General features: G+C 42.3%; 1 pseudogene across 1 annotated transcript; it reads right to left on the bottom strand.

Moving 5' to 3' along the window:
• Nucleotides 1-1,348: 1,348 nt before the first annotated feature.
• Nucleotides 1,349-2,269, bottom strand: LOC307105704 (serine/threonine-protein phosphatase CPPED1-like; annotated as a pseudogene). The gene has a single exon. The product of its transcript is annotated as a serine/threonine-protein phosphatase CPPED1-like (transcript).
• Nucleotides 2,270-8,420: the final 6,151 nt, after the last annotated feature.

Genomic DNA, 8,420 nt, shown 5'->3' with positions numbered 1-8,420 from the left:
TTGGGAATGCAGTACAGAATAATATTTGGTGGTGAGAGAATAGATTGTGGAAGAAATGCCTAACTGTCTACCAAAAATATGTTTCCTCTTTCATATTACGGAGTTTTCATGGGAAACACAAGCAAACTTTCCTAGGCTCTTTTTTTTCTTTCTTTCTTTCTAGCTGGGATCCTGTGACCTGTTCTAGATGAGACTTGGGTTACTTCCAGGTCTGGCACATTGAATGTCCCTGGCTTTTTTTCTCACCCACCATCATTGTTTTTTCTCCATTTTAGCCAGCTTGAGGGAAACAATGGCCAGGGTGACCTTAGAAGCCATATGTTAAAGATGTTAGAATGTCCGACAATTTAGTTCTGAAAGATGGCATGGAAGAGGACTGTTCTGCTGATACACCCATGTGTCCCATGTGTTGTAAGAACAGGAATTAGGTTTCTTGTTGTGTTGGAGTGATCACACAAGCATGAGTCTATTTGTCAAATATTACTTTCTCAGAGAACATTCCTATCCATATAACATCTATTGTAATGCCTGAGCACATAGAAGATGCTCAGTAAATATTGTTTTGAATGAGTCAATGCATGATTTAAAAAAATACACTCTTGATTTCAGTATCTACACTAATAAAAGAGAAACATGCAAATTAACCATCATTCCGTTACGCCCACCAGCCAATCAGGAGGAAGTATGCAAATTAGAAGGAGAAAGATGGCAGCCACCCAGCTGGTCCAGGCGCTGAGTGGCCAGGCGGGGCAGGATGCCTGCTATGAGAGAGAGGGTGGGGGGCGAAGGGATCTACAGGAGCGGCACTCTGGCCACAGCGAAAATGAAGACTGCAGACTCCGGAGTCTGCAGCTAAGACCAAGACGGCACACTCTGGTCGGAGTCTGCAGCAAAGACGAAGGCGGCAGACTCTGGCGGGAGCGAAGGCCTGGGTCCCGGGTGCCGGAGGAAAACCCATGCTGGAAGCCAAGGGAAGGAAGGCCTATTGCACGAATCTCTTCATGCAACGGGCCTCTAGTATATATCTATATCTATATCTATATAATTTATTTTGAGAAACACATCATTAGAAAAGTTTATTCAAACACTCATGCAGAGATATTACAGCATTGTTTATTCTCTTATTCCCAGGCTCCAACCCTCATCCAGCCGCTTCTTTTTCTTAAAGGGAAGGCAGTTCTACTTCAAATGTAATTCAGAATAGGACCCAGCTCTCTGATTTATGCAAAGGACATAAATTCACAAATCTGCCTGGGTACTTCTTTATTCAGAAGTGATTGTATGCAGCTGCTGTTTCTGGAAAAATTAAAAGACAGTGGAAGTGGAAGTGACTGGATCATAACAGCAATCATTTTTCCTTCATTAAGTCCATCAGGTCACCTTCTATTCCCCTCTCACTCAGCTCGTCCAAACTGTAGTATCGATGAACGATCTTCTCAGCGGTGACCACCCCGACTCGGACCCCGTGGGTATCTTTGCCCAGCTGGCACCCGGTGGCAGATGACACCACGACATCAAGGTTCTGGTAGGTACCCCCAGCATTCCTGTGGTAGTGGCCCCAGAACACAGCTTTGATACCTGCTTTGGCGAACTTGTCTGCCATCTCCTTCCGCACGGTCTTGGTGAGGGTGGAGTAGTCCTCGTCCTCGCCGATGCTTTGGAGGGAGAGGGATGTGCTGGAAGACGATGGCGTTCTGGCACTTCTGCTGCCCCGCCGCTGGTCCTGGGCCTGCTTCAGGGCAGGGCACCTGGAGGCGTCGTACAGAAACTGGGAGTTGAGGACGAGGAACAGGACGCCCCCGACCCAGAAGCTGAAATAGTCGTCTCCCCAAGTCTCCTGGAACTCCGCCTTGGTCTCGGGCGTGGGGACGTTGCCCACGTCGTGGTTGCCGCTGAGTAGGCCAGTGGGATGTCGCTGTCCACGTTCCTGAGCAGCCACTGCAGGTCCTTCATCTGCTCCTTCCACCAGGGCATCCCTGGCATGGCAAGGATGAGGCCCCCACACAGAACAAAGAACCTGGGCTTGGGGTTCATTCAGCTTGTTGATGGCCTGAATGGCTTGCTCAGTTAGACGAATCTCCTGCCCCCACTCATCTCCACCATTGTCACAGTCCAAAGTGGACCAGGCCTTCATCAGTCCAAATTGTGGGTCTGCACCCTGGACGAAGTAGAATGGGCCTTTCCCTTCCCTTTCCTGTTCTGCGGGAAACGCGTCCAGGGTCCTGCCCCGGGCTCTGTGGAAAATACACTCCTCCCTCTTCCCTCCCATCCACTGCACACATGGCGATCAGGTTCCTGGTCCCACCTGAGTACACTGCCTGAGTTTTTATTTTTGACAGGATAATTTGATTTCTTAATATTTTACCAGTTATAGGTGATCACAGTTTAGATATATTCTCATTCACATAAATGTTTTCTATTTTTTATGTATATTCATTCAGGTTTCTGTTTCTCTCTTAACTACCAATATGATACATCTAAGTTAGAACCTTTTTCTAGTTTTATTTCCTCTGGATACTTTCTTAGAGCTGTTACACACACGCGCGCGTGCACACACACACACACACACACACACACACATCATAGAAAAGTAGAATTCCTGGAATTAGCAGGGAAGAAATACTTCCTGGCATTACCAAATATAGTCTTTCACCATCTGAGGAAAATTAATGTAGTCTTAAACTACTGATGATGTGATGGTCTTGTTTTTAATATGACAAACACAAGTTTGTTGACCTTATTTTGACTGCAAAAATTTATTATTTGGTTCTTTACAAAAATATCTAGGCTTTCTCAATTTCACTCTCTTGGCTCAAGTCAACAATGAATTGGCCACAGTCATTGGAAAAGGGTTTTCCTTTTTGTCTCGAGTACTTGTTTGGTTCAGTGCATTTAGAGTCTATCCTTCACCACATGGGCTTAGAACTCTCCTAAGAACTACAAATGTAAGAAATGAACAATACAGTGTATTATTAGATAAAGCACTGATTCACTTTAACATGGAAACTTGTGATATTTATTTTTTATCACACCAAAAATATTCCTTTCAACATATCTTCGATTTCAACTCACATACAAATGATCATGTCCTTACCATCAGAGTTTAAATGATCATAGTTGAACATGTGGCTTCATTCTTACAATTCAAAGTTTTAAAAGAAGCAAATCCTAAGTCTTTGATTTTACTCAGTGTCTAAAATAATGGTGAGGTTTGGGATGAGGAAGTGAAACATGTGGCAATAAATTTAAGCCTTTTATGGAGCATAGAGAATTCTAACTGGACAGCAGAAGCATCATGGAACAGAGATTCCGTCTTTGTATGCTGTTTTGTGTGTGATTTGTTTAAAACTTTTCACTGAATTAGACACATTCATTTTAGTACAATACCCCAAAGCTCCAAAAATATGTTATTTGTTTCTAAAAAAAATATTTCATGGGAACAAATATCATTTTGTATTTTGAGATATATATCTTTCAAAGAAAAAATATCACTTTCTTGGTAGGCTGCAAAAGCTAATGAAGCCACAGGTTTACATGAGAATTTGCTAAATGTGAATATCCTAAATTTCAGCTAAAGTTTTTAGTTAGGTTCTATGCAACACAACATGCAGAGGTGACCAATTCTCCATGATTGCTTGGGACTGATCACAATGGCCTTAACATTCTCCTCAGCTTCACTAAACTGGACAGGTTTTTTTCTGACTCTAAGCCCCTGACCTCCCTTTTCTTAGAGCATTTTCTTTAGAAAATGTTCAATTGTAGCAACAGGATGGATGGGACTGGAGAGCATTATGTTAAGTGAAATAAGCCAGTCAGAGAAAGATAAATATCTCATGATCTCACTCATTTATGGAATATAATGAACAACATAAACTGATGAACAAAAACAGATCCAGAGACAGAGAAGCATCGATCAGACTGTCAAACCTCAGAGGGAAGGTAGGGAAGGGTGGGGGTAAGGTGGAGAAATCAACCAAAGACTTGTGTATATGCATATAAGCTTAACCAATGGACACAGACAACAGGGGGGTGAGGGCATGAGTGGGGGGAAGGGGGCAATGGGGGGATAAGGACACATAAGTAATACCTTAATAAAGAAAAAAAAAGAAAATGTTCAATTGTGAATTTTCTCTGCCTTTATGTCATTTAAATCTTTTCACACCCACTTGACAGTTCCACAACTTGGGAATATTTGTCTGAGGAACCAGGGAGTCATCTCTGTGTTATGTAGTCATCAAGAAAGATAGCAGGCATCTCCCAGTTTCTGCGGGAGAGTTGGAGCCTAAGGTCAATAAACAAAAATTAGCAAACACAATGGACTAATCCCATTTACCAATCTCCCCTATATTATCCTTCAGTATTTTCCACTAATTTACCTCAGAGTTTACAACACTTTCATCTTTAGTTTCAGTGTAGTTGAGTTCAATCTCTCTCCCTAGTGTGGTAAGTCTTGAACAAGGTCTTCTTTGTATAAGTCCATCCAATGCAGTTTTCCTTTGAAACAACTTTCCCTGAGATAGTGTTAAAAATGATCCCTCTCAGAACCTGCCAAACTAAAAAATGATCCCTTTCAGAACCTGGCAAAAAAAAAGTAACCCTTTTTTCAAAGCACAATCCATTTAGCCCATTTATACATGTTCTGTAGCCTGCTATTCTCTCAGAAGAGTAGGAGTTTCCAAAGACCACACTGCTGTGTATGGTGGTCTGCTCATCATTATTCTGCTGCATAAACTAGCTGCTCAATAAATATTTGTCCAGTAAATAAATGGCAATTACTTAACAAGGATGTGAACACTAATGTCATTGCAACATTTATCTTCATTGTTAGATCAGTGCTGACTATAGGATGACCCTTGTTTACTTATTCATTTCTTCATCAATTAATTTATTCACCTATACATTCAACAAATAGATATTGAGAGATTATTTTATTTTGTCAGCCCAATAGTCTTTGTCTCTGCCCTTTCATAATTCACAGAGTAGAAGGATATACTGCAATGAACCAAAAGCAATCATACCATGTCCTTCCATCTCCCTCCGACACACACACATTTAAAATTGTGGAAACTCCTGTGGATAAATTTAGAGTGATATGATATAATGTAAAGTGGATGTAAAGTATGTGTTGACTATATATGTTTTTTTACTCTTTGCAATCATTTAAAATTTCTAAAACTCTTTAGAAGACTTGAGATTTTTTGGTCGTGGTTATGCAAATATTGTTCCAAATGTCATGAAATGATCCAATATATTTTTGTCAATATACCAAATTGTTAAAAAAAAAAAAAAAGAAAGAAAGAAAGAACTTGTGTATCTAAAGAGATTATGTTGGAAACCATTATTGGTATCCTGAATTTCAAAGAATTATTTAAAATATCCTACCTAATAATAGAGTAATATGCAAATTGACCGTACCTTCGCTACACCCACAAGCCACACCCACCAACCACGCCCACCAGGAAACCGTTGCAGGGACGTTGGGGTGTGGCGGAGCCCAAGGCCGGGAAAGCCTTGGGCGGAGGCTTTCCCGGCCTTGGGCATCAGCGGGGAGCCTGCACGGATCGCAGGCAATGATCAGGGGGTCGGCTCCTACGATCCCTAGCAGGTATGCTGGGTGCGGCCGAGCCCAAGGCTGGGAAAGCCTCGGGTGGAGGCTTTCCCAGACTTGGGCACCAGTGGGGAGCCTGCATGGATCGCAGGCAACCACGGGGGGTCAGCTCCTATGATTGGTAGCAGGGACGCTGGGGTGCAGCAGAGCCAAGGCCGCCGGCTGGGGCCAAGCCCCGACCCTGAAAGAAGGCAGAAGGCGGTGGCCACAGCCAAGGCCTGGGTCCCCGGTGACGGCAGAAAACTGGTGCAGGCAGCCAGGTGAATGAAGGTCTATTGCACGAATCTTCGTGCAAACGGCTGCTAGTTAAATAATAAATTTCAAATTCATGTTTTAGAATATGAAGATGAGTCTTTTGGAAAAGATTATCTGGTAAGCTAACAGACCTCACATGGCCAAACAGATGAGATTTTGTGACTGGCATCAGTTTTTCTTATCATTCCAGGAAACAAAGTGATTCCCATTCCAAGTAATACAAAAGAAAATAGGATATGGCCATGCTGACTAAAATATGTAGCTAGGGATTGAACCATATGCCACTTCTATGCCTTTCTTTTGGTGCAATAGAATAGGTGTGTGTGTGTGTGTGTGTGTGTGTGTGTGTGTGTGACCTCTAGAGTGCTATCGTTAAATGAGAATATAGAACTAGACTTCTTTGTGCTTGCTATGATTATTAGAGTAGAACTTAAGATCTTTACACATGGCTAAAAAAGTATTTTTCTGTAATGTTTTCCTGTTGTCTTATCCCAGTTTGTTAACCTAGCATGCTTTCTTTAACCTCACAGAGGTTCTTGTGGAGTCACCAGATAGAGCTTGATTGCAAATTTGTGACATACTTCAGCAGAGGTGTCAGCTAAGAGGATGCATTGTTTACAATGAACAAAATTCCTACACGTCTGAACATTTGTTAGTCAAGTGGTGTAAGCCTAGGATACATACATAAAATTGCAACTTGTATTTATGTTAGTATTTCTTTAATTGCAAATAGCAGAAAACTCAACAAAAACTGGTATACTCAACAACTACAAATGAATTTATTGACCTTTATAACTTGGCAGTCCAGATAAAGGGTGCTTATGGGACTTTGCACAGTGAATAAGTCATAGGTACCTAATTTTTTTTCTTTCTTTTTGCTCCATCTTTCACAGCTTTGGTATTCTTTTTCAGTTTCACATGCTGATTCCTGGATTTTCTTTTATAATTATTGCAGTCCTGTACCTCCTAATATGTCATTAATTCACACAGAAGAAAGAATAAAGACCACTTCCCTGTGGTCTCACTGGCTTGAATTAGGTTAGGGGTCAGCTTAAATTGAATACCAAGGCCACAGTGATGAGATAAATTGACTGGATTAAGCCTGTTCGGCCCACCTCAACAGCACTGCTATTACCCTCTGAGGAGAAATAAAATTCCTTCCAAGGAAAATCAGGCTACTCTTGATAGAAGGAGGAAATAGATGCTTAGAATTCTAAAGTTCAGTGGCACCCCCTAAAAGTCTTTGTATATAACTTATACAAAGACTGATTATCTGTTAGATAGTCTTTTCCAACATGTCTCGTGGACACTGAAATAATATCCTGATAATATTCCTTCTCTTACCCACTCTCTTAGCGCTTTTCAGAAAGAATTCTAGTGTTATTCTCTTGGGTTTGCTATACCTCTTCCCTCTAATCTGCTACTTTTCTTGTCTACCCAAAGCTCTCTAACTTCCCAGCCTCTACCCATTTTAAGATGCATTTCAAACCTCAGAATTTGGTGATCTATCAGGTAGAATCTCAGCGACCTATTTTAACTGGACTCATCATCATTATCTAAAGAAAACTACTTTTACTTTTCTTAAAAACAGGTAAGAACCAATTTTTATAAACAATAATTTTCTAATATTTTCTTCCTAGAGAAGAGGGTACTTATTTTTAACCAGTCCTGGAAAAAATATTTCTTTTTCATCAAAACAAGCAGCATGATTGCTTAAAATGCTAAAAGAAAAGGAACAATTAATTTGAGTTTAACATTTATTTTCTGTTACAATATTACTAAATTATATCTTTGGTGGGAAGTGATGCAGAGGAAAGACAGGCTGTGAATTTCAAATTCATGCTAACTCTACTCAATTTTTCTGTTTTTAAATAAGTAAAATAAAGGGTAAGAGAATAGTAATAATAGCAAACACCTGCTAAATAATAGCAACATGTGCTACGTGTCAGGCAATGTTCAAACATGTAATTTATGTATTTCTTACCATAGCTCTAGGAGGTAGGTAATATCATTATCCACACTTTAAAGAGAACTGTGTCACAAGGGGGGTGTCCCTCAGCCCAGCCTGCACCCTCTCCAATCTGGGACCCCTCGAGGGATGTCTGACTGCCCTCTCACAATCCAGGACTGCTGGCTCCCAACTGCTCGCCTGCCTGCCTGCCTGATTGCCCCTAACCACTTCTGCCTGCCAGCTTGATCAGCCCCTAATCACTCCCCTGCCAGCCTGATCGATGCCTAACTGCTCCCCTGCTGGCCCAATTGCCCCTAACTGCCCTCCCCTGCAGGCCTGGTCACCCCTAACTGCCCTTCCCTGCAGGCCTGGTCACCCCCAACTGCCCTCCCTTGCCAGCCTGGCCCCCCCAACTGCCCTCCCCTGCTGGCCTGGTTGCCCCAACTGCCCTCTGCTGCAGGCCTGGCCGCCCCCAACTGCCCTACCCTGTAGGCCTGGTTCCCCCAACTGCTTTCCCGTGCAGGCCTGGTCCCATGCAACTGCCCTCCCCTGTTGGTCTGGTCTCCCCCAACTACCCTCCTCTGCCGGCCCGGTCACCCCTAACTG

Source organism: Cnephaeus nilssonii, assembly GCF_951640355.1.
Source record: "Cnephaeus nilssonii genome assembly, chromosome: 9".
Taxonomy (NCBI): domain Eukaryota; kingdom Metazoa; phylum Chordata; class Mammalia; order Chiroptera; family Vespertilionidae; genus Cnephaeus; species Cnephaeus nilssonii.
The sequence above is the reverse complement of the archived record's forward strand: the minus strand, read 5'-3'. Positions and strand labels throughout refer to the sequence as shown.